This window comes from Parasteatoda tepidariorum, chromosome 7 (assembly GCF_982258835.1).
Source record: "Parasteatoda tepidariorum strain Cologne lab strain chromosome 7, Ptep-v5.0, whole genome shotgun sequence".
In the NCBI taxonomy this organism is placed as follows: domain Eukaryota; kingdom Metazoa; phylum Arthropoda; class Arachnida; order Araneae; family Theridiidae; genus Parasteatoda; species Parasteatoda tepidariorum.
In genome coordinates this window covers 40,264,881-40,291,700 of record NC_141761.1, presented here as the reverse complement: position 1 = coordinate 40,291,700, position 26,820 = coordinate 40,264,881, and the positions used below count along the sequence as shown (strand labels likewise).

The 26,820-nt window shown below is 25.5% G+C and overlaps 1 long non-coding RNA gene across 2 annotated transcripts; it reads left to right on the top strand.

The window, feature by feature from the left end:
- Positions 1 to 751: 751 nt before the first annotated feature.
- LOC107456741 (uncharacterized) lies at positions 752 to 23,552 on the top strand. Of its 2 annotated transcripts, XR_015435476.1 has the most exons (17): positions 752 to 3,869; positions 4,763 to 4,786; positions 5,089 to 5,112; positions 6,281 to 7,891; positions 8,135 to 8,149; positions 8,282 to 10,076; positions 10,383 to 11,855; positions 12,654 to 12,665; positions 14,605 to 14,619; positions 15,372 to 15,386; positions 16,187 to 16,204; positions 17,715 to 17,726; positions 18,712 to 18,726; positions 19,111 to 19,125; positions 20,242 to 20,259; positions 21,396 to 21,413; positions 23,463 to 23,552. It is a non-coding gene; the product is annotated as an uncharacterized LOC107456741 (long non-coding RNA). The 2 variants fall into 2 exon arrangements; XR_011637315.2 differs by having other exon boundaries at positions 6,281 to 8,149.
- Positions 23,553 to 26,820: the final 3,268 nt, after the last annotated feature.

Below are 26,820 nucleotides of genomic sequence, written 5' to 3'. Positions count from 1 at the left end.
GGAGGCGTGTATCTGCCATCAATCCGCCCCCTCAGACCCTTGCCACGCTTGCAACTGCTTTACAAGAGCAATGGCTCTCACTTCCTATTGAACTGATAGACCGCATAATTGAAAGCATCACACATCGCTGTTTGTGCTGTATTGCTTCTAGAGGCAATCATATTCCATATTAAAGGTACTTTTTCTATTGCAAACCGATACTTCCAATTTGTTTATTTTATACATGTGCTAATTTCTATACTACTATTAATGTCTGATAATTTCTTTTTATGTTGTTTAATACCTTACTATGTGTTGTATATTGTGGGTAAGTTTCATAAAATTCCATGTGTAATTTCTTGAGTTATCGCGATTTTTGTGAATTTTCCTTAATTTATGATAACCAGTGTATTATGATAACAATGGTGTTTGTCAGCTTATAACTCTATGTGACCATAAAATGGAGTTTATAGCAGATATTTAATAATTAATATATATATATATATATATATATATATATATATATATATATATATATATATATATATATATATATATATATATATATATATATATATATATATATATATATATATATATATATATATATATATATATATATATATATATATATATATATATATATATATATATATATATATATATATATATATATATATATATATATATATATATATAATATATATATATATATATATATATATATATATATATATATATATATATATATATATATATATATATATATATTTATGCCAGGTAAACAAAATGACAAATAGTTGTATAGGCAGACAACATCGTCATAGTAGTATTTCTAAATTTATCTGACAACACGTGTATATTTTTTTACAGTTACGGTTCAAAAATGTGTTTCTATAAAACTAAATAACTGAAAAGAAACGGAAATCTAATGCGAAAAAAGTTATGTACAGAACATTAAAATGAAAGTAGAAATATGGGGGATTTAAGGCAGATTATAAAGGGAAAAAACGGGGATTTAAATTGGTGATTTCATTACACTTAATTAATTTTGGTAATAAATAATAATTGATATAAAAATAAACTTGGTACTAAATAGCAAACTTAATGTAGGAAAGGTTATAAAAATTCAAAAAAAACTTAAAACAATTACCATATTATATTTGAAGCCTATGGGGTTTAATTAATTTTGGTATTAACTATTAATTGAAATGAGAAAATAAGCTAAGTACAAAAAAATTATTGAGAATGATACTTATTCGTATAGGAGAATTGTTAGAAAATCGCTATGCTATTTTTGTCACCAATGATGCTTAATTATGTTTGATAAATTGCACTAGTACATGTGCATTATAGTAATAGAGGCAGTTTAAATTGGTGCTAAATATACTAATACACGTGCAAAGCATTATTTTAGCACACGTAGTATTTATCAAAACTGAATCGATTCAGTACAATCTTAAAATAGATACTGAAAAAATAACTTTTTACAGCCCTCCAAAAAATAAATAAAAAAGAAAATTGCTTGACTGTGGTAAATTTTGCCAAATAATACTGAGTGTAGTCAATCAATATTCGTGAGATAAAACTTCAAAAATTTGTTTTGCTTGTTCTAATAAAATAAAACCACCTGAAGATCAAAAAATACTAAGTACTAGAAAAAAATTTAATTATTTCAGCTTTATTGTGTCGGCGATATGTAGTGACCTCAATTGAGCCTCTAAAAACTTTAAGTTTCGCTACTTTTTCATATAATTTATTGTAAAAAGGGAAGCGTACCTCTAAAAATTTTTTTTAGTTTTTTGTAGAGTGAGAAAAAGCGCATTTCAATTTCTTCACGGAATAAGGAAAAAATTAGAAATGAAAAGTGAATATTAAAAGTGTTTGAAAAGAAATGCAATTTTTATCATAACTCTCTTTTTTCAAAACTAGATTTTTACGGAAAAAATATATATTTATTCCTCATTGAATTTGAAAATCTAGGTAAAATTATAAAGGAATTCTAAATGAACGAAAATGATATTGTTATTCTTAATGTTACAAATATTGTATATTTCGTAAAGATAGTTTAATGAGTTTAAATTTCGTATGCAATTCTTCAATTTCAAAAGTGTATAATATTTCTTGTGTAATGTTTCCTTTTTAATTATTTTAAGAGAAAATGCTTGTGTGAACAGAAATTTCATTTATATTTAATGTAAATGCATAATTTTATAATTATTTATGTACTACTAAAAATATGACACAAATAAATGATGTTATGTAAGCTAAAATGTATTTATTATACATATTTTCTTATAGAGACATTGCGTAAGTATTTTTTCTTATTTTTCCTCGTTAACTTAAATTTATTAATTAAATAATATAGAATTATGCATTGTTCTACAATTTTTGTCACCAAACTTTATCGAAAAACCAAATAAACTATATGTTTTAAAATATGTTTTTTTCTGACACTGAAACTTGATACGGGGCAGTAAATGTTATGAAAATTGTAAAAAAGTTAACTAGATATTGACTCATCTTTTAAGAGATTTAAAGTGCCTCTTAATAAGTTATCAGAGAGATACGATACTTATTTAACGTTCCAAGCTCAGAAATACCTCTCGAAAAATGTAAAATGCTTTTAAAAACCAGGCTACTATAATTGATCTTTACACTATTTCTTAAATAACATCTATGAATCTGAAGTAATGTTTATATTCTAAAAAAATAATAGTAAGTATTTAATTTCCGCTTAAGAAATTTTTTATATTTTTTTTATTCAATTTCTTGTCTGCTTTGAGCATATTTTGTTCTATAAAATTCTACTTCTTTCATCCTTTCAGAATGCAGCTAAGCATAAACTGAGAGTATTTGACTAAAGACTTATAACATAAATGTATCATTTGTTTTAGTAAATTTAAAACTAATAACAGTATAATCCTGTCTAAAGAATCTGTACTTAAAATTTATAAGAAAATTAAAGAAAAATACTTTATTACGAATTCGCCAGGAATGCCAAGAGTGTGTTTAGTTTAACGTACCAACCTATTGATAATTTTAAATCTAATAGCAATAATCATCATTCTTATGACTAATTAGAAAAAATGATTTAAAGAGTTTTGTCGTAATTATTCGTATTAATTATTTTTTCATTAGGAATATCTAAATAATATCTAGATGTATGTATATTTGGGGCACCGGAAAGTAATGTCCTTTTGGTGCATTAAATATTCGTTAGTGTTAAGAACCAATTAATTTTCTTCGATCCATTAATTAAACGACGTTGAAAGGTTGTTGCGAGGGTGGATACAGTATTCATTAAAAATAAAATATTGATAACAAATATTAAATGTACCGATACTTTCCGGTATTTTTTTTACATATAGAAGAGATAGAGTTTCTTTCTTAGACAGAATTTAGAACCTATAAAATTCTCAAAAAAACTTTGCAATAAATTATAAGAACAATTAAATTTTATACCTGTTTAAATGATCTAAAAATATCGTAAGATTTCTAACTATGCAGGTTTATCAGAAAAAACCCAACCACAACTAGATTAAATGCTTTGAAACCGGTTTATTAATCGTATTGTAAACATAATAGAGAAAACTACAAAGCATCAAAAAGAGCAATATGTTAACCATGTAACTGATCATTCCTTTATGCATGTTTGTTTAAATGTTTTGACTTTGATATAAAACAAATTAAATTATATATTTTTTTTAGAATTTTCAAGTAAGTTTAGTTTTTATAAAATATATAAAAACAAAAATGAGATTGAAATACTCTCAAAAACTTAGATTATTATCCTAATTTAAATCCTAATTGATTTTAAATTTGTTTTAATGCTTACAATATCTAATCTATTATAAATAAAAAATTTTCAGAATTCAGTGAAATTCCACGTAAGTAACCTCTTTTCTTCAGTCATACAATCTGTAAACTTTATGTGTTTTCTTAAATTCCTTCAAAAATAATTGATAGTTTGCATTTAAAAATATCGTGAATAATTTAAACCTTTATATCGTTTCAAACATTGCATATAAATTACATGCACTTACCTAAATTTAGGGTTTCTAGGGTCTAACAAATACCACGCATATCACAGGTAAAGAATAAACACAGGTGATTCTAGATTATTGCCGGAATTTACATTATTAACAATTTTGTTATAGTATTTCGTATTTTTGAATAAAATACTATGTATATTTCTGTAAAAAAGCACATAATTCAGAAACAAATATATACGCTTGCTTATTGCAATGGTTTTAGTCATGATAAAAAAAGAGTTAAAAGCGTTGTTTTAATGAAAAAGAACAAATTCCTTGTTCTACATTAAGAGAATGATTCTTAAAATGAGAAACTATCTCGAAATTAATATGAGAATATAACAATAAAGACGTTTGGTAATACCAAATGTGCAAGTGACCAGTGTAAATCAATAGGAACTATTATACCTTTTCTGAATGGGATAATAAAAATTTAATTTAAAAGATGAAAACAAATGATGCTATATAATAAATAAAAAAGTAAGAAGTCTACCACGCTATATAAAAATAATGATAATAATAATGTAATTTGTTTTATCAGAATATGATTAGAGGTATAATAGATAATTAATTAAATAATCAAATTATTTCCTAAACTACAAATAGGTCAACATTAAAGAACTGAATCAAATGAGAAACTCTTGTTAAATGAGCATTTAAAAAATTTCAGAGAAAAAATTCTTTTTAAAATCTATAAATATTAAGTTTTGTGTCATGAATAAAATTGCAATACTTTTTTACTGTTTCAGAGAGCGTATTGGATCAATTTACAAGTAAGAATTTTTCTTCCTATTAATCAAATTTTTTATTTTGTTTCTTCTGCTAAAATTATGCGAACTTCATATGCTTTTATTAAAACAATAATTGAAAATAAATTTAGTTTTGAAAATAATGTATTTTTAAAAAAAAATCTAAATTCCAACAATTTAGAATCTAATTAGGAGCTTAATGATATAAATATTTTGTCAGTATATTAGTGCATCAGTATTCCTAAATAATATTAAACACCCTATTTTTTATTTACATTATAAGTTTAGAATAACATGTTTCTAATAGCAATTTTGATATTGTTTAGGTGACCAAATTCAACAAATAAAAAGTAAGTGAAACAGACTATGATATTTGACTAGATTATTTTGATTTAATGTTTAGAGTAAACAAAGGGTACTATAATAAAACACTTTGTGGAATTATAAACGACATTCCGTACCTAGTTTTTGGATATTTCTTAAATTGATTGCTTTTTTAATGTATCACTACGGAGGTTAAAAAATGGTTTTTGTTTTAGAAAACAATATAATTTTTGTTTTCTAGTAATATTGCTTTATAATTTTTTTAGAAAAAGTTGATCTAATGAAACTATAGCATAAATCAAAAGAACAGAATAATTGATTAAAAGTTAATAAAATTAAATATTTAACTCAATATTTTTTAACATTGTAGAAAGATGAAAAATAATTGACAATATGCCAGTTAAGAAATGTATGAAACATGAAATAAGACAATCTTATTTACAATTGCATGCTATGACAATTTCAGAATATATTTTCTTTATGCAGAATTTGCACCTTTTTCTGTGAATTATGTAGTACAAAGTCCTGTAGCATTTAAATATCTATAAAATAAATGATAAACTTTTTACTAATCATTACAGTACAGTACAACGCTCATGAATCTGGAAACACTCGGTTTATTTATAAAACAATATAATGACAAAGTGCATACAGACGTACAAGTACAATTGAATAATCAGAGTATTAAAAATATATTTTTAGAGCATACTACGGATTTGAAAAAAAAATCGATGGAAGTTTTTTTTTTTATGATGCAGAAAATATTAACCTTTTTTACGACAACAAAATTAATCTGTACTTTAGGAAGAGAAAGTTTAAGATGTCGCAATGAAAATTTAAAAATGATTTATTCCAGTGATTATTAAAAATTATTTATTCCAGTGATTATTAAAAATTATTATTTCCAGTTAAATTCATGAAAGCAAAAGCTAAATAATCGAAACTTTGCCGTTCGAAAATTATTAATGAATTGAAATAGACAACTTACGTGGAAAATTCAACATATCATAAAGTATGATTTTAATTTTGGAATGACCAAACAACAGTTAGTTAAGGAGTCGTTTTTTAATAAATATATTTCTGCAAAAATATTTTGATTATAAGATATTTTTGACATATTTTTTACTTGACTTGATATACTTTTCATAGCTTTGTAAGATTCATTTTTCAAATAATGATATTTTATCTTTTTAGTGGCACTCCGTAAGTATTATCTATGAACTTTATCATTTATATATACAACCGGAAATGAAATAAAATAAATTTTTAATATATATATACATATATTCCATCAAATAATTTGTGAGGTTTCTGGATTTGAAATATAATAAGCAGGATTTTGCTAAAAAATTTTGAAAAGTTTTAATATTGTAATAAAAAAGCTAATGATGTTTTTTAATTCATCATAAAACTAAGGAAACAAACAAAACCAAATGAAATGAAAATTATTAACAAAACCAAGATGTTTCAAAATACTACTGTCCTGCATACAAATTTACTAAAATACACCTTATTTTCTAACTTTTTTACTAATTTTTAAATTTTTCAAAGACCCTAAGATAACTGATGTGCTTATAAGGAACTAAAGTAGCCATCTTTTCGGAAATTGAAGATGATATGTTTAATAGCTGAGATATTTATAGCACCAAATTTATTGTTTCATTCCTCCATTATATTCTTTTGATTTTTCATTCTGAAATAAAGATGAAACTATCTAGTAGTCTTAATTGTCCAGCTAATCGGAAAAAAAACTCCAGCATTGAAAAACAACAAAATACTTAATTCACAAAAAATGACTATTAAATAGAATAAACATTAGTATAAATAAGTAAAATTAATAAGAAAAAAGGTAAACTGATTCCTGTAACTGCATCTGTTTCAATATATTAAAATAACATCGGATATATATAAACTGGCATCTCTCGTCTATAGCCATCTGATCTATGATTTACATTACGCATAGAAGAATTTGTTTACTATATGTGGATCAAATAACTTACTTTGCATAAATATCATTTAATTATTTAAAAAAAATTTTTTTAATACCATTTAAAAATTATTTTAAATAATACAGTCATTTGGGAATTGTTATCTATTTTATTTATGAGAGAATAAAAGTGCATTACTATTTTTATTGAACAAAAAAACTTATAAACCGAGATAAAATTTTTATTGCTGTTTAACAAGGTAAACATACATAGAAAATAACAGGAATTTTGAATATAAGCACAGTAAATTATTCATTATTATTCAAAGTTTCAAAGAGATATTTAACTTTATATGCATTGATTTTAGCCCATTTATTTCAATATAAATATTTTTCGTTGTATAAATTTCAGAAGTTGGGCTTATTTCATCCCTTTGTTAAGTAAATCACTTCTGCCTATAGTATAACAAATACCTCAAGTTTATTGAAAAATATAAAGCATAAACAAAATTCAACTGTTTTTAAAATATTATAAGCTAAACAGTTTAGATGTCATGAAAACAATCTTTGTACCCTTCTAAGCACTTTTAAAATAAGCAAAAGGTATTTATTGTTTTTAACGCGTTGAAGAAAATAGCCAGTATTTCCTGAATACCAGTTCAGTTTGGTTATTATACTTAAAAAATTCAAAATGCACCTTCTATGCTGCATTATTGTCAATATATTCACAGTTTTTTTTCAATACCGTATTGTAGAAAACTTTTAAACAAGTTATTGTAGATGTTTACCACTTAGGGATGTTGTTTTAGTTTATTATATAATGAAAATACAAGTTTGTTTACGAAATTATTCTTCCTATTTAGAACAAGGAGGAGGAAGTAAGTACATTTCCACTTTTCTTGTCTTAGATAATTTTTACTTACTTAATCTTTTAATAATTCTTACTTAAAAAGTCTTTTAATAACTTTTAATAATGTTGTAAAGTAATATCAAATTTAAAAAAGATAATTTTGCGTGGAAGTTTTGTTTCAACCCTTATTGTTAATCATTTTTAAGTAAAAAAAATAATTACACTCTGATAGTATTCAGATAAATTAATGAAATATATCTATATTTTTCAGCTGTTCAATTGCCAGGTATGTTTTATAATCTCTGTTATACAAAAGGGATTTCTCCCTATTTTTAGTTTTATTGCAATTTCTATTTATTCCATAAAAATTATAATTTAATATTTTTATTTGATATACATTGTTTAATTTCTTTTTTAGCTACTGGTATGTGTATTCTCTTAAAAATACAATATATATATATATATATATATATATATATATATATATATATAATCAAAGAACAACAATTTACAGCAACATCTGCAAATTGATTTTGTCAAATGTTCTCTTGATAATAAATGCAATTTAAATATATTCCATGTAACCAGGAGTATTTATTAAAAAAAGTGTCTAGCTATAGAAACTAAGCCTAGGTTTCGATTCAAAATGTCAACGGTATATATTAATTTTAAAATCAGAAATTGCAATTTCATTTCGTCCTCTGTATAATTGAAGGATACATTAGAAAATGTTTAATAACTCTAAGACTAGCTTGTTAGCATTTGAAAAAATAAAGGAATAGGTTAGTAAATTACTGTTTAAAAATAAAATGTATATGTTAAGAATACCAAACAATTTTTTTAATTGATTAATACCATTACTGATATGTTTTGTTTGTTAATACCGAAATTGCAAAAAGAATTTACTTACAAATTAATATAATTTTAAAAATTGGTAGTTTGGATTAACAAATTATAAGAATAATATTTTCTTTTGTACCGTTTGAGCATAAAAAAATTTCTGTGTGTAAAATATCTTTTTCATATGTAACTTAAAACTTTCTCCAATTTTGTAACTTTTTCATTTTTATTATAAAACAGTTTAAACTTCCGTCATCAAAGCTAATATCCAATGAAGTTTTACACAAGCAATTTTTTCTCAGCATACAAAACACTAACACAAAGTAACACAGTTTCGGAGCAACAAAATTTGTAAACAAAACTTTGAAGTTTTGTTTCAAAAGTATAAAAAATATTACATGATTTTAAGAGTGAAAAATGCAAAATTAAACCATTAAACACCATTAATTTCCAAATAATAAGAATAATCCCAAGTAACTGAAGAGGTAAGTTATTATTTTCTAAAAAGCTGCATTCAATTCAAAAATATTTAAATAGGAACTAACAGTCTATAGGTATAAAGTTTCAAAAACAGTAGCCCATTGTCAATACTTGCCAGAAGTGAATAAGAAGAAACAAAAATAAATTTGAAATACGAGACGTAAAGTTGGGAGCAAAATATGAAAAAATGAAAATAAAAAACAAAACTAGAAAAATCAAAGGAGCTGGGTGAGAAAAAAGTGGAAATATAGAAAAAAAATATCAACAAACTTCAAATCAGGGTAAAATGCATTTCCTCGAGGCCATGGAGAGGTGGTTAGAAATTAGTGTCATTAGCAAGGGAAGTTTGCATTCATGTGAAAAAAACAAAACAAAATTCTAGGTCATCAAGATGAGGTGATATGACTGGGGTGGATATAATTTTGGCATTGCCGAAATTGAATTCACTCCCAAGGCTCCAACAGTGCATAGCATTTGATCTTTTCTTGAATTATTGATAACTGGCATATCTATCGTGTTCTTTAAATCTAAATGTTTTATCCAAATGTATGAGTACTTTTGGGCTTTTGAAAAATGTCGAGAGCCATTTTCTTTTATGTATTTTTGAAATGAATGAAATTTTTAATCAAGCAACTCAATTTGCAAAAAGTTTAACTTGATGTTAAATAACAAAATTTTTTTAAATAGCATTCACAGATCTGAATAAAAAGAATAGCTTCAAAAGATCTTAGAAAATATAAGAAAGCAGTATTCACAGAAATGGAAGAATATTAGTATTACGTCAGTAATAAATAGAATTCACACAATATTATTATACCTTTAAAAATTTGGGATAAGTACTTATTTATTTATTACTTTACATTTATTTTTTTCAGTCACAACCTACTCTTACAGTAAGTACATCTCCCACTCTTTTATAAAAATTGATTTAATTTCTTGATTATCTTATTTGAAAAAAAAATAAGAAACCGTATTAATTAAATTTATAAAAAAATCAACTTAATTTTTAAATGAAACTTAAACAGTAGATACTAAAATTTTCAAAATGATTTAGGAATATACAAATTAATTGAACTCATACTTTTTGCTTAAATAGTAAAATTATAAAAAAAAATAATTTGATTAATTAAACTTAATTATTTTAAATGCAGATGTATGATGTGAAAGCATACTTTTTTGACCAATCTATTTCATTTCAGCTATCCCTGGTAAGTTATTGAATTTTTTTAAAAAATATCAATTATTTTATCACTTTCTTAAACACAATATTTCTCTCCCTATTTTGAAAGAAATTCAATTCAGTAAATTAAATTAAAATGCGAATATTGTAACTCATTTGTAAGTTAATAAACTTATATTGTAATTTAATATGATATTGTAATTATATTACAAATTACTGTTATTTTGATACAGTTAAAAAATATGTTCCTAAAGTTTACTGCCATTGAATTTAAATTTTAACAATCTTTAACACTCTATAATCTACAGGAAAGTAAATAGTTCTGCAATGGGTTCCTAGACATCGTGGCTTGTAAAAAAATAAAAAAGCAGATAACTTTAAAAACGAGACTTCGCTGTTTGATCCTATTGATTCCCCTGTTAATCTGAGAAACAGTACATTTCTAATAAAACAATTGAAGTCACCTCCTCAAAATCCGAATTCAGCTTCTTACCGGGAGGCTAATTTGCTATCCAGCGACTTTTAACGACTCATTCACCCTTTTTTTAGAGATTTCTATCTTGGCTCAGTCGGTCTCTTTCGTAATGCAAGCTTTTATTTCCTTTAAATTATATACTTAAATGTAAAAAAATTAATAAGCAAAAAATGAATAAATAATCAAGTTTTTTTAATTTCTTTCGAAGAAAATTTCTAACAGGAGAGGAGGCTGTTAAATGCCGTTAGATTGGAAAATCACGATTGGAAAACGAGAATTTCGTGCCTCTTGGGAGAACTTCTTAGCATCATGTGTCCTAGGGCTATCAGGGTTTTGTGCTTCCGGTTACAAATTGGACACGGTTTTCTACAGGCACATCAAAACGATATCAAACCTGCTGACTCTCTTAATTGCCTTTTGTGTAAAGAACTTGCTGACATGAATATCAAGCATCTCTGTCTTTCTCTTTAATAGGCTCACACTTCATCATATTCCATGATAAAGTGCGAACCACCTCTGGAGATATCTCTTTTTGTATTCGACTGCAAGAATTTTGATTGATAAATCAAATATCAGGATGAAATTAAAATATATATATTTACGTATTGCTCAAAGTATTTTCAGTTTCGATATTTTGCCGATTGCAATACGACAGTTTGATACTTTTCCTCATTCTTTATGCAACGAACTTTGAGTAAAATAAATTTAAAACAGAAATGCTCACATTTTTATTTTAAAAAAATGCGTTTATTTTTAGCCCGCTTGTAGTAATTGTAAATATTTAAGAAAGTATTTGCAATTAAGGTAAATATTTGAAAAAAATAATCTAAGCAATTTTGCAGTGGTTCTATTTGATAAGAATTTTCCTTCATTCTTTACATATATTTACATGATTTATAATTATGTAAATATATGTGAAGAATGAAATAATAATTAATATATTTACATGAAAAAATGCGTTTACTGAACTTAAATTATAATGGTTCTTTTTTATTATAGGTGGTAGCAACAAACGAGGTGTGTATTATTTAATGCCTAATTATTTACAGTTTATTTATTCTTCAATATGGAATAGTAAAAATATATCAATATTTTTGGGTATGGTAAAATATTTATTAAAAGAAATTAGAAATATAAAACTGTTAGGTTTGATTTATAGAATTAAAAAATGAAAAAATCTCTCTTTGAAAAATAGTTTCGAAATATAAGTTAGCGAATTCTTCAATAATTTCAATTAATCGAGTTTTTTTTAGAACTAACATTACCTAATGGTAGTTTGTTTTATAATTGCTTAACAGAAGAGTTACGATACGTTTAAAAATGTAAAATAACAGTTTAAGTATAAAGAAACATAAATATATGTAGAAATAATAGTTGTTAACATGTTTTCCTCAAATTTTCTTTCCTTTGTTAATAACTTGTAACAAAATTTGTCTCCCCATCGAAACAGTCACTAGGCAAGGGTGGCGAAACTTGTGTATATTATTATTGAAAAAGCTGTTCACAGCTTGCATTCCTTTATTTCTTTTAACTCTTATACCAGCTTAGTATAATTCACGATCTTTATCGCGCAGCCTGAATATATATGGCATAAATATGTAGGGTTTATACATGCATAAATATGGTATCTTCCGATTTTCTTATAGTATTAGATATTTTATATTAAAACCAATAAAATAAAAAAATGCACTTTTATAATTCATAAAAAAGAAAACCAAAGTGTTTTAAAACTTATAAATGTATTTAATTTTAAGAATATTATGATATTTCTTACACCTTCTTTGGTATTAACATATGCATTTTAACATTTTTCAGTCAACAATGCTCGTAAGTCCCATGTTTTTATTTTATACACATGTGTCTAGATCATAAGGTTAAAAATATTATTTATGACTTTGAATTTAGAAAAACTTAGTTTTTCGTTTTTTTTTCATTTAAATTTGAAACAAAAATTCTATCTTTTGTGAGTGTTCTAATGATTCATGTGACTAAAAATAACTTAAAAAATGACACAAAAATCATGGAATTCCTAAATGAATATTATTTCTAAACTATTGAAAAATGAAAAATGAAATTCAGTCAAATGGTAGAAGTAATGTATAAAATCATTTGAAATTTTGGGAAACATAATTATATGGAGAAAAAATTTAGACTTTACTTGTTTAAATATATGTTAAATATTATTAGCGAGCACAAAAAATATTAAAATACATTAAAGAGAAATTCAAAATGTCTCACAAAAGCTTGCATTTCTAACGGTTTTATCCTGTAAGAAAATCTTATCAAATATGAGATTCAGTTATAAATTCATTCACTTCCTAATTTAAAATCCTATTTCATTTAAACCAGTAAACTCTAATAATTAAGTAAAATTTTCAGCTATTATACATTTTTTTAATTCGTAGTATTTAAAAAGTTATTTAATAAAATGAAATAAGTAAATTTTTATTGCTATGCGATATATATTATTTAAAATTTATAATAGAAAGTAATAGCTTTGAAATTAGAGCATATTTTATCTAATAAACAATAACTACTTTTCCTCAAAGAAAAAATAAAATAAAAAATAAATAAATAAAAATATATCATTTGATTATAGTGGAACACTGATTTTACATTTTCCGTCAGACTGGCTTTAAAAAACGCACAAAGCGGACAAAAGTGAAATCGGAGAAAGAAATATGAGCATATTTTTCAAAGATGGACACGTACCAGATGAAGTATTAGAAGAAATGTGTACTCTTTATTGTTTTTTTTTTAGATTCAATTTCAAAAATATTTCACTTAATACTTATTATTGTTTGCAAATTTACGAACTTACATTTTGGTTTAGATTTGCAAACAAATATTGTTTCAGAGCTTCATGATCTGCAACTCTTGATCAGTTATGGATATATCGTCCTATATTTTTTACTCATCTTCATAGTTTTCATCACTATTTTCGGAAGCAGGAGTTAAATAAGATATTGAAGGAATTGAAAAGTAATGGTCGTGTCAATAAAAGTGCAGTCGATATACGCGTCATCGAATTCGAGAAATTTTCAGCCACGCAATACTATTCCGAAAAGCTAATATTCTCATTGAACACAGAGAAACCTTCTTTATTAAACCCATTACTATTATCTTACTCGACGTAGAAGCATCTTGCATGTTACCGAAATCAAGAAAAAGGAATCATTACCGAACCAGTTGTTTAGTGTAACTTTCTTTCAATTATTGAATTATTTCTGAGCTCAAAGGTTTGCTGGAGAAAATTCGGTTCACAAAATTTAGAATTTCAACTTCGTAGCAAACTAACCACTCTTCCCTTGCTTTCTCCATCCCAAAACCCTTTTGAATTCGACTCAAGAGAAAGTTTCCTCTCACAAACACAAGGACGACATATAATTAACAAGTCTCTGAATGAACTCGATAAAAGTTTGTGCGAGCTTTATAAAGAAAGAATGAATTTGATCTCTAAGAAAAGCGCACAAGGAGAGATATTCTTAAAAGGGTAACGTAAAAACAGGGATAATTGAGCAATGTTCGTTTAGGCAATTTTCACGGACAAGCAGAAAATGCCGTACGCAGCGTGATAACGTGGAAATTCACAATATAAAACCGGGTCCCACTTTAATAGATATATATATCTATATAAACTAATATACATATATTTAGTAGAATTTTGAAATACTGGTTACAATAAAACTAGTTACCTATATATTCACTTGATTCTTGAAATTGTTATAGTTATTCTCTTCTCCTCATATTCTTATTTCATTTTCAGTCAATACTGTATTTAGTAAGTAAAAATATTTTTTTTTATGATTTCTTGTTTATTTTTGCATAAGGATGCTTTCAATAAGTTGCAATTTATCTTCATTATTGAAGTTTATTATTTTTATAATAGTTTATAAGTATTTTTGCCAATTAATAATCTCAATATATATTTGCAATAAAAACAACTTTTACAAATAATAGCAATAATATCTCATTAACTTATCACGATTATTTTCCTAATTTAAAAAGGGCATTTTATTAAATTGAAAGTTTTCGCAAATATAATTATACATAAACCTGTTTCCTTTTCGCAGTTTAAAAAACTGCAAAATTAAATAAATTAGATTTCTGAAAATGTATTGCAAAGCATTAAGCAGTTTTTACTAATGTTCTCCGTTTTTTCGGATCGATTATTTTTTAGTTATATCTGTTTAAAATTTTAAAAGTTACAGTTGATTTTTAATTATGTAATTTTTTGATTAACTAATGAGATTTTTTACAGAGTTCTTTTTAATAATTGTGTTAGAAAGTTTTACTCTGATTGTAGTAAAATATGCGGTATTACAGTAATCAACTTGTCAGCAACGTTTATTGAAAACAATGGTTTTCAATTGGTAGTTGAATAAGGAACAACAAATGTACTATTATAATATGGGCAGTGGAAGATAGTCATAAGAGTTTTAATAGTATTACAATTCTTTACTTCTTTATGGTATGCAAACTGTCAGAAAATGTCGTACTTTGTATATTATAACAATAATGTAATATTTTTAGACTATGTTGCTGCTGGTAAGATTTATTTCTATTTTTATATTGTTTTAAGAGCGCAAATTGAAATCAAGCTTCTTCTATTTTTATGAAATTTTAAGAACAGAAAATTCAAAATTAAAATTAAAAACGTTAATAAAATTAAATTTATTATTTAAGATATTCGTACAGAAATGCAATCGTTCAGAGAAATGTAAAGCTATAGAACTGTACTTTGTGGCACCAAATATTCTTTGAGAGGGATTTTTATTAGAAATTTTTTCAATCACATAATCTCTTGACAAGGTTTTGTTATTCCAAAAAAGGAAGTTTTATTAAAAAAATCTTCTTATTAAGGAAACATTGATGTCGTAAAAGCATCAATGCTTTTTTTTGAAAATCGTATATCATTACTATTGTTCTGTAGCGATATCAAACTCTTTTTTAGTATAGATTTGTTACTATATATATATATATATATATATATATATATATATATATATATATATATATATATATATATATATATATATATATATATATATATATATATATATATATATATATATATATATATATATATATATATATATATATTTACTTAATTGATTATTATACCTTTGTTTTTACAAAAGATAACTACATTAATATAACCACGATACCAATTGTTATAAATTGGTTTGGGTGTTTGATTTAGGTTTCTCGAAAATTAGAATATTAGGTTGATCATTCATTTCTGATTTTATGCCTGATTTCCAATCACATTTAATTTAATTTTTTTATTGTATTACAAAAATAATGTGATAAAGATTATATTTTACAAAAAATTTATAATCTTACAGGTGGATTTTTAACTGGAGGTAAGAATCATTAAGTAAACTTTCTTATAATTTAAAACAAAAACAACATAAACTGTTTTAAACAGTTTCCTATGAATATAAGAAACTGATTAAAACATTTTATTTATTTGAATTCCGTTTACTTACTTCTGAAATGTTTAAATAAAGAACAATTTGTTTTAGTCATTAATAATATTAAAAAGGCGTTTATAAAGATATGCTTCATAATAAAAGTAATTTAAAGTAGTGACACAATTTGTGTAACATTAACTTCTCAAAATCATTCATTTCGTAAGTTTCATGACGAACAGTTAAATAAACTGCACTTTCTTATGAATTTAAAATATTTTGTAATAAAGTAAGTTTCTCTTCATTTGTTAATGGTTATTAAAATTAGTTAACAGAAAGTATCTCGATATATTTGAAGTGTACTGAATTGTATCGTTAACAATTATAATTACTCAAAAATTTTGAAAACAAAGCAATTTCTTGAAAGGATGTCGTCATTTTAAATTTAGGTTTGTGAGCAAAAAAAAGTTAAATTTTAAAATTTCATGAATTTATAAATTTTAAAATAATGGAATCCAATATAATTCATAAAAATCCAATACAATTCATATTGAAACCATTTTAAAGAAATTTAAGGAAAGGCAAGAACACATAAGAAATAAAAATTTTAATGTATGATATCTCAACCTAAGTAACATATTTATAATAAAGAGTGCACATTAAATTAAAGACAAGACAATAAAATACTTAAAACCCAAAATACATGCTACAATCAAAATAGATTCTTGTTATAAGTTTTTATAATAAAAATTTGAAATTTTGAAATAAATCTGTAGAGGTTTTTCAAAATGAAAAAACACATAAAAACATATTAATACAAAAGTAAAGATTTTTGATATTTTTATGCTTACTTTGTTTTATAAAATTACTTTTGCTTTAAGGAGTTTTATAATTATTTCTGAAGTCAGTTTCAGAACAAAAGACACCATTAAAACAATTAATGACATTATAATTCTGTAAAATAAGGCGTTGAAACTTTATGAACTTTACCGCATCGAAAACAGTAATATTGCAGCTTCTTTCCAATATACAGGATAATATATATCTTAACATGAAGAAAAATAGCTAAATTTTCCATAAGAAGTATTTTTGCAACTTCATACTTCAAACTTTTGCATGTGATAAATTCTTTAATTGTTATTATTTAGTAAGTAGTTTTATTATTTTAAATTTTTTGTCTTCAAAAATTGCTGATGTAATATCCTTATTCAGTAATTAGATACTTTGAACTTTTTTAGTGAACGATAATTTCAAAATAATGTTCATAAATTTTTAAATAAATTTAGAGCCGACATTTATCAATTATGGAGCCCGACATTTTATAAATTTAAGTTTGTTGCTTCAAGAAATTATTTGATATTTTTCAGCTCAATAATTTTATTGCATTTGATAACAACTAACTAAGAAATTTCTCAACTGCCTGCGTAGATCAATTTAAGTACATTTATTCTTTTTTCTTTAGTTCCACCCATTGGTAAATATCTATTTTATATTTTTGACACATTATATTCATACATCTGTGTAGCAACCTAGTTTTTAAAAATCTCATTGAAATACGTTTCATTTAGAAATATTTCTAGAATATATTGCAATCTTTAGCAATGTTAATTATTTCTAAGGCAGTAATGTTTTTACAAAATCAATATGCCTTTAAAAAATCTAACCAGCAAACGTTACAGAGAAACATTGAACATACGCTGAAAGATATGTTACCAGCAAACATACCTTTTTAATAGTTGATATAAAACGTTGGCTGGGTCACAGTGACTGGCTGTTATGGATTCAGACCGACAAGAGTTCTTGTAAAAATACCCTCAGTGGGAAACGGATCATAGGTTAGAATACCCTTGCCGTCGAAATAACCGTGGGAAATTTTCGTGGATTTCTTCTCCTTGTAACGTAATTGCTGGTTAGTTTCATCAAAAAGTCATCCACGAGTGCTTGTGTGCTATCTGGAGGATTACGAGTTTAATGCTTGATCAAGGAGTTCCATTGTCTTCCTGAATTGAACTCAAAATTATAAGGCCAAGGAGTTGAATAGTGATAGTCGTGAACTCAGAATTGGGTCAATTATTCAACCCCGGCTATAAATAAAACGAATTATAAAACAGTGGCATGCTAAATTAATTAAAGCTGATCAAAATCAAATGATATAATTCAAAAATGTTTCAGAATTTGGTTTGAAATTAAAGTAAAAAAAATAAATAAGGAAAATAAATTAAAGCATTATTGTTTATAATAAATAACATATATTCTTTCAACACTGGTTATGTTTGTATTGTTTAATCACAAAGAGATAATTTTACATTTAGGATAATAATTTTCTAACCTTTTAACTAAAAATACTACATTTAATTGACCATGCTTTCTTATAAAATGTCAACATCGTTATTTATTTCATTTGCTGTTATGAGTGCAATTATAAATCACAATTGTAATGAATTAATTGAACTTTTTAGATTTACTACTCCTCCGTAAGTTGGATATTATTTTGTTGTTAATTATTATTTGAAGGTTTCCTAAATTATTATGATTATAGTACTAAATATTGGTAGTTGAAAATGATTTGATTTCGAATTATGTATGCTTTTTATAACTGAGGTAGGGATTTATAATTTCAAAAAATTTCAAAAGATGATTTTACATTGCTAATCGTAACTAACACATAGTGTTTAGTGTGGTAGGTATATGTATTCTAATAGTATTTATTGACACAGATTTAAATTTAGCAAAGTACCGAAATAAATAGAGTATTAAATTCTAATTTACATCTGTGAAGTCTGTAACATTAGGAAACATGAAAAAAAAAACAATTTATTTTAAATTTATATTTTAACAATTTATTTTGTTTTTTCAAGGCTTTTACATGAACAGTAAGTAACAGTGATTTTTTTTTTACATCACATTTACATAAAATTAAAAAGTAGAAAACATATTTTAGGCACTTTTTATTTAAATTTTTGTATGTACGGTATCACTACTTTTGTAATAAATAGTGTGTAATCTATAAAATCAAAATACTTTTAGACAAGGTGTTCTAAAATTAAAGCAAGAGAGATCAATAAAATTAACGACAACCTTTAGAAATATATCGGAAAGTAGTCTGGTATTTATTTGAATAGAGGGCTTCTGAAATTTAAATTATGAAGAATTGTGTAGGTTTATTTATAGTGTATAAATGATGCATTCACTGTGATTTCTATACTAAATCAAGTATTATAGTGAAAACCATCATAATATGAGATTGAAGCTACCAAAATATGGTAAAATATCAAACATTAAGTAATTTTTTAAGAAATTGCTTGAACTGCAAATGGGAATTAGTTAAATGAATCGAATCTTATTAAGAACTGAAATATAGTTCATAGATATATTTAAAAATAAACTAAAAAAATTAAAGTGATTTTTATTAAATATATGCTTATATTGTTACTCCATTTACAGCTAATAAGTTAGTTTTTCACACTTTTGTGTGAATGAAGGGGCCACAAATTAGTTTGACAGCAATAAAGATAAAAGTATTTGAAAAGCCGCGTACGTCGGTCAGAGGAGTTTTGATGTTGTTAATAGTTAGTATAATGTTGTTATAGTTATGTTGTTAATAGTTATGTTTGTACAAAGATGTAAATAACTTAAAACCCATTTCTTATCTGTGAATTCATTGCATCGATAAGATAACGTTTTCTGTGAATCTGAAGGTTTGGCACGCATCCTCATAGTTTTCATATAACTATAATGAAAACTAAACTGGACAAGTAAAAAAAATTAACATATAACTTTTTTTTAAACTTATATTCAAAGAATGTGGCACTCTGTAACATAAAAATAATTGAAAAGATAGGAAAATGCTGTCTTAATCATTAAAAAAATGAACAGATTTTATGTTTGATAAGAAACTGGTAATTTTGAAAACGAAGCAAAGTCAATCATTATAAAAGCATTTTTTAAAAAATTAATATTGTTCTAATTCAAAATGTCTTCTTTTCTAGTGGGTCCAGAAAAGTTCTGTAAGTAAACTTATTTTATAAAAATATTTTTAGGATAATATTTTTTTGAATTTTTTTTCTAATTTTCCTTCTATTTTTTCGCTTTGATATATAGATGTGAAATTTATTGAATAACTCATTTTGAGTGTCATAGTATAATTTGCACCAAATAAAAAATTATAAGTATGACTCAACTGCAAATAAACATTAAAAATAACTAATAATACATTGAACTAAATAATACATTGTATTATGCAAGAGTTAAACTGTTTTAAGTTCTTTTATTTCCATACACTATGACTCAGCAATGAATTAGATTAATTTAATCTTACGGGCAGCTTCAAAGTAACAAACACTTAGTTAAAAAATTAAAAAAATGACATTGATTTGTTACAAATCCGTAAGAGAATATTTTTCGTACAGTTATATTTAATTGGTGACTCTGATAATCATACAAATGTAAATATGGCTAATCATAGAAACACTTTAAAAATTATAATAATCAGTTTATTAATTTAATTATAATAATTGTTTTATAACTTAATTTGTTTCGTAAAATATAGTAATCTGTTATAACTCACAAGCAATTAGTCTTTCAGTGCCTTTATATTTCAGCTATTTAAAAAAAAACTTTGCACATTTTAGGACAAATATAAGGAATTTTTTTTAAACCGAATAATAAATTATTTATTTCCAAAAATTTACTTATTGCTTCAATTTAAATAAAAGAATATTTTTCAGTGATCGATTAACATCTTCAGAAGTATACGTTTATCATTTCTTTTATTAAATATTATAACTGATGAAAAGTCATTCACTATATTAGTTACTTGCCCGAGAAAATCCGTAGTTACAGAGGGGTTTTCTGGAGGAAATATTGTGACCACCCCAAGATTCGATAAATGCTTTTTTGTAAAAACTAAAATACTTAAACAGTAACATTGGAATAGAAGGGCTCTTAGGTATAATCATTTAAATAATTTGGATTTAGTGAAGGAAGAAACTGATGAACTAAAGAAACTATATTTAATTATAGTACTTGACAGGAAACATCTTTTTTAAGCTTTTTATATATTCTTATAAATAGAAAATAAATTAATATATTTGCCATTGTATTCTTTTTTATTTTGTCGAATTAACGTTTAATAATTTTACAGGTTGAAATTCTACCAAAGGTAAGGTAGTATTTTAATTACATGAAAATCGCAAAAAATATTTTTAAAATAAAAGGTTAGATATATATACAATTAAAAATATCATATTTTTCCTCTCATAAATAAATTCAGACTTTGTAGAACAAACATTTCTTTGAAGAAAATTTAATACCTAAACTTTTAGGCCATTAATACTCGGAATGCCAGTTAGTCAGTTTCCGAATGTTCAACGGTTCATAACAATTAGTGTAAATTCAAAGTAAAAAGTATAAGTTACTCTCCTGAGCTTTAAATCGTTGTAAGGATCTATAATGTTGGTTGTTCGCATTTCGTTTTACTAGTCAATTAACTTCTATTAATCCAGCTTAGAGTTTTGATCAGATCTCTAAGTCAGATGATCAATCCACTCAACATGCTAAAACAGCAACAATTCCGTGAGATGGGATGATTTTCTCAAAGAAAGTAAGTGATCAAATCCCCCAACTGCCATAGTGAAAATATGACATGTCATTAGTCAATGTAATTAATCGGTTAATATTAAAAACCGCCGCTAATTGTAATAACAATAGTAGTAGTAAGTAAGTCGATACCATACCAAATAAATCAGATAAAATTAAATTTATACCAAACAGTGACTTTAACCCTGAAAAAAACGTCAGTGTAGGGTACACCGGGAAAATGTATATCGGGCAGGAGAACTTAACCTAAAAAATACAAAAAATAGTAGTTCCGGGCACTTAGTCTTAAAACACATCCGTGCAGAGTTTACCGGACTTCCCATGATTAATCCAATTATTAAAAGTAATAAACAACGATTATTATAAATAGTCGTACTTCATACACTAATATTTTTATTTATCTGAAGGAAGTTAAAGGCAATGGTAAGAATGCCTGTGTGAACCCTGACTTCATCTAATTCATCTTTTTACCAATTTAATTTCACCTTTTTACTAAAACAGTAAAGGATCAAATCACTTACTTTCTTTAAGGAAACATCCCGTAGAATTGTTATTTTAACATTTTGCATGAATCATCAACTAGTCAAAGGATTTGATTAAATCTCCGTTTTTCACATCCATCTGCCACATTAACACACTATCAAAATATCAATGTTTTATTAAATGCAGCGATTGACTTCAATTTTAATCTCATAACAAAAATTGTTATAATTAAACTGCTCTGAACTAAAGTGTAATACTTCTCTCTACAAATTTCTTCATCACGCGCAGTGTTATTATTTGACTTCCATTTTCTAATCCCATAATTTTTGAAAGAAAGATAAAAAATTAAATAACAGCTTTGAAATGAAATATTGTTACTAAAAAGGTTTGATAATCCTTTGAATACAATTTCTTATCGTAATGCATGATCCAAACAGTACTTTTGAACTGTGTTATAACAGTCGACGCTAGCTAACGGTCGCATTCATTAAAAGATACAGCAGGCATTAATACCAAGCCTACTTCGAACGAAGTAATAATTATATCACTAATTTCTAGGAAATTAACTTCAACATTTTATGTTCAGGGAAACCTTAAAAAAAACTACCCGAAACCTGGAAAAATAAGCAAGTCTACCACAGATCTGGTCACATACCTTAACTTACGAACGGCGAAAATGTACACCACATCTAATGTGCTTTTATATCATATCCTATAGTGAGCTACTATGGGATAAAATAAAGTATGGGATAAATATGAAATAAAAGTTTTATATTTCTATTACCAATATAATTCATTGTGTTTTATCTGTCTGGTTTCTGGAGAAATTTAATACGTTATATATAAATTGTTTCCAAACGAGTTACAAGATCATGGGATTATCTTAATGATAACATACATTATAAAAACATAGCAAAAAATATAAAAGTTCGACATAATAAAGTAAAGTAACAAGAGATTTTTTTCAAAATCATATTAAAAAAATTGAATTGTTTAATTGTATAACTTAACTGAATTTTTTATGATAATATCTTAGTTTCGCAAAACAATAGTAAATTCTAAAGATTCAAAAATATTAATAAATTATATAATTGTATAAAATGTATAAATATATTTTGTACTTTAACAGGTGGTGTTTCACAGTCCAAGCGGTTTTTCAAGAACCTTACGTGAAATACATAATGTAACAATAAACTGTAATAAAAAATTCCAATTTGTATGTGTGTGTGTACTATGTATATTGCTTTAACTATTTAAGGGGATAAATAGTATGTGTAATAATTTATCTAATAAAAAATTTAGAAAATACAGAAAATTGTTCTTAACAATATTTAATCGACATTAATTAAGAAAAACTTACTACTTATTTTCTGAAACTACATGAAATATGGAAATGTAGTGGGAGTATCAATTACGGTTAAAATACCAGGCACAAAAATCATAACCCAATATAATGTTTTTATGAAATTATTACGTATTACAGAAGTGTCTAATTTTTTAAGAAAGACTACCCTTATCTGAGAACAAAACAATATCCGTGTCACTTCTCAACTCATCTAACAAACTATAAAATACAGAATGTGAAAAAAGGTTACTTATAGGTTAATTATGGGATATCTTCTGAACAGTTTATTTATGTAAGTCATAATAGTGAGAATTGTTAAAAAACATATGATTAAAAGTATCTGAACTAAGATTTTTTGATTTTCTTTTATTTTTTGTTTGGTAGTTTAAAACCAACTGAAGCACACTTCCAGATTGCGTCACTTGCATGATTGTGAACACCTATAGCAAAACAAAAGACTATTAAAACCATTGGACTTGACCCATGACCAGGCTTCATTGTACTGGCGTCAGCAGAGCCATTTTTCTGGCGATTCAGTTGCGTCAGATTTAAATATAAATTTCAAGAGAGAAATTTAGTCTTAAGGAATTTTTACGTTACTATTCACACTAGTCCGTAAATATTTACATATTGTTATTTTTAATACCTTAATAAATTTTCGCGTGTCAGTGTTAAAGTTTCTGGGGGGCGTACTGTGGCACACATGTTTACGCCATCCATGCTTTCGAGTGATATCAAAAGATCCAGACTTTATACTTTATTATTTTGCTAGTACATTTCCTCCTCTTATGAAAAATTTATACTCACTCAAGAAGAAGCATGTTGGTCAAATCTCCCTCTTAAGGGTTCAGTTTAGTTAGATCACAAAGCAAAATAAATAAATAAGTAAATAAAACTGCAAACGCATTTTTGGAAAGGGCAGTTTGAGTTCAAGATTATGTTTAAAGTAAATGCTGCTATTTAGAAAACCTATTTTGTGTTAGATAAGTTTGAATTAGTAATATGTGTTTTGAAATTGTTTACAGAAGTTAAATGCAGTACAAAGAACATTGAAAATAATGTTTCGATAGATTTAAATTAAATATAAATAGTTAAGCAGCACGAAATTTTATGCAATGATATGCACTTATGGAGAAAAAAATTAGCGCACCAAGAAGGAGTCGTCAAAATGAAACGAAAATTTACATACATAATGACTACTTTGATGTAAGTAAATGATTAGAAAAATCAAAGATTATCGTTTTTCTTTGGTTTTCTAATCATTTACTTGTATCAAAGTAGTCATTACGTATGCAAAATTTTGTTTCATTTTGAAGACTCCTTCTTGGTGCCTTTTAATTTTGTAATTTTAAAAAAAAATTAGTACAAGTTTTTTAATAGAAAATATTTTTAAGACAATAAGACAGAATAACATTTATTTAAGAAAAAAAATTATAAAATAATTCACCTACAAATTTCAAAACGTTGATGAAACATTACACAAATAGGAAAATAATTTAAAAAAAAGTTTTATTTTTTTATGAAACTTAAGTAAGAGCAAAATTTTTATCACTTTGACCAAATTGTTAACAATGGAAGCTTCGGGTGGTACGATTTGAGAAATATGTAACTACCATTTGTATACTGTATGAATATAGTCTGCGCATTTTTTAAGAATTTACTCTCATCCAATAATATAATCTTCAAATCTACTTGAAGTAATTTTAGCATATATATTCAATCATAACTAGCAACCATAGTTAATAAATTTCGAGGCTTTGAAAATGTTTGATACATGAATTAGGACGAGTTTGTTCCAGATGATTGAAACATTTCACTAAATAATACAAAACTTATGCTTCTACATTTCTTCTTCGCGCCTTAGAGGCAGATTCCCGTACTTCTGCACTAGCTTGCACAGTTTACCTCTACTATTTGTCTAAGATAGGTACTCTGACCGCCACTAAGTCTGCGGCAGTCTGGAGCTATGGAAACAAGAAGAGCGCATTTTAGGGAGGGTAGCTTCGATGAAGAGGTCTCTTTTTCTCTTGCCAAAACCAGTCCTAGTAAAATAATCATACCTCGTTGCCATAGTCACCGCCACAGATCCAGACGAATGTCAGGCAGAGTACCTATCTTAGACAAACAGTACGCAACCTTACGCAAAAGTGTTACCTAATGCCTTTTTCTTACTGCTTTTTCTTCAGTGTGTAGTAGGCCTTAAGTTTAGCAAAATGTATAACAGGTAACTGATTAAAATCAAAACTCAGATCAGTTTAATCTTGATTTTACTATTAGCTTTTTTCGAATCTTACGTAGATATTTTAATGTTTCCAAAATAAATAACTCAATCCAATGTCATATTTTGTATGGTAAAGAGATATCTATAAATAATAGACACTTTTTACAATGAATGATGTTGTTCAAACCACTCTCGTTTCATCAAAAAATATAATTATATTAACGAGGCGTAAAAGAGCTAGATTTGTGACTAAGTACTCAAAATGCCTTTTTTCTCATTTTTTGAGAAAAAAGAACACCTATGATCAAAATTGTTTTATATGGTTTTATTCTTAAAAAATAGGATGATTCATATTTTTCTCTGTAATTTCAGAAGAGCATAGTATTACAAGAAATATTAGACAATTGCAGCAAAAATTAATATTTCAGGAGTTCTATCAAAGAATTCTTGATTAAATAGCATACATACCTATTGCTACCAAGCTGTATTTTTCATTGCATTTTCAATACGTATGGTTATTTAAGTTGTGTGGGGATAAGCGAAAGATATTTTTTTATTTATCCTTTATCATTCGATTTAAAATAACTCAATAAAAATCACTGGTACTGTCGATGTTGAAAATTCTATGGTGAATAGAGTCTAGCAGGAACGAGAATGTCATATAGTTTTATGTTGTCTTATCAATAATTCTCATATAGGACACTTGCAAGAGCTCTGAATAAAAGTTGTGCTCTTTGTAAATTTATTATATTTGTTTCCCTAAACGCTTTAGTTTTACTAATAGAGTTTTACTAATTCCATGTCATACAAAGGAAGTATTTGTGAGTGCTACTGCTTTAGCTGTAGGGAACGAAAGTTTTGAGACTAAGTTTTTCTGTTTAATCTTCTTAAGTAAGCAAAATTTCTTAATGATGCAAAATA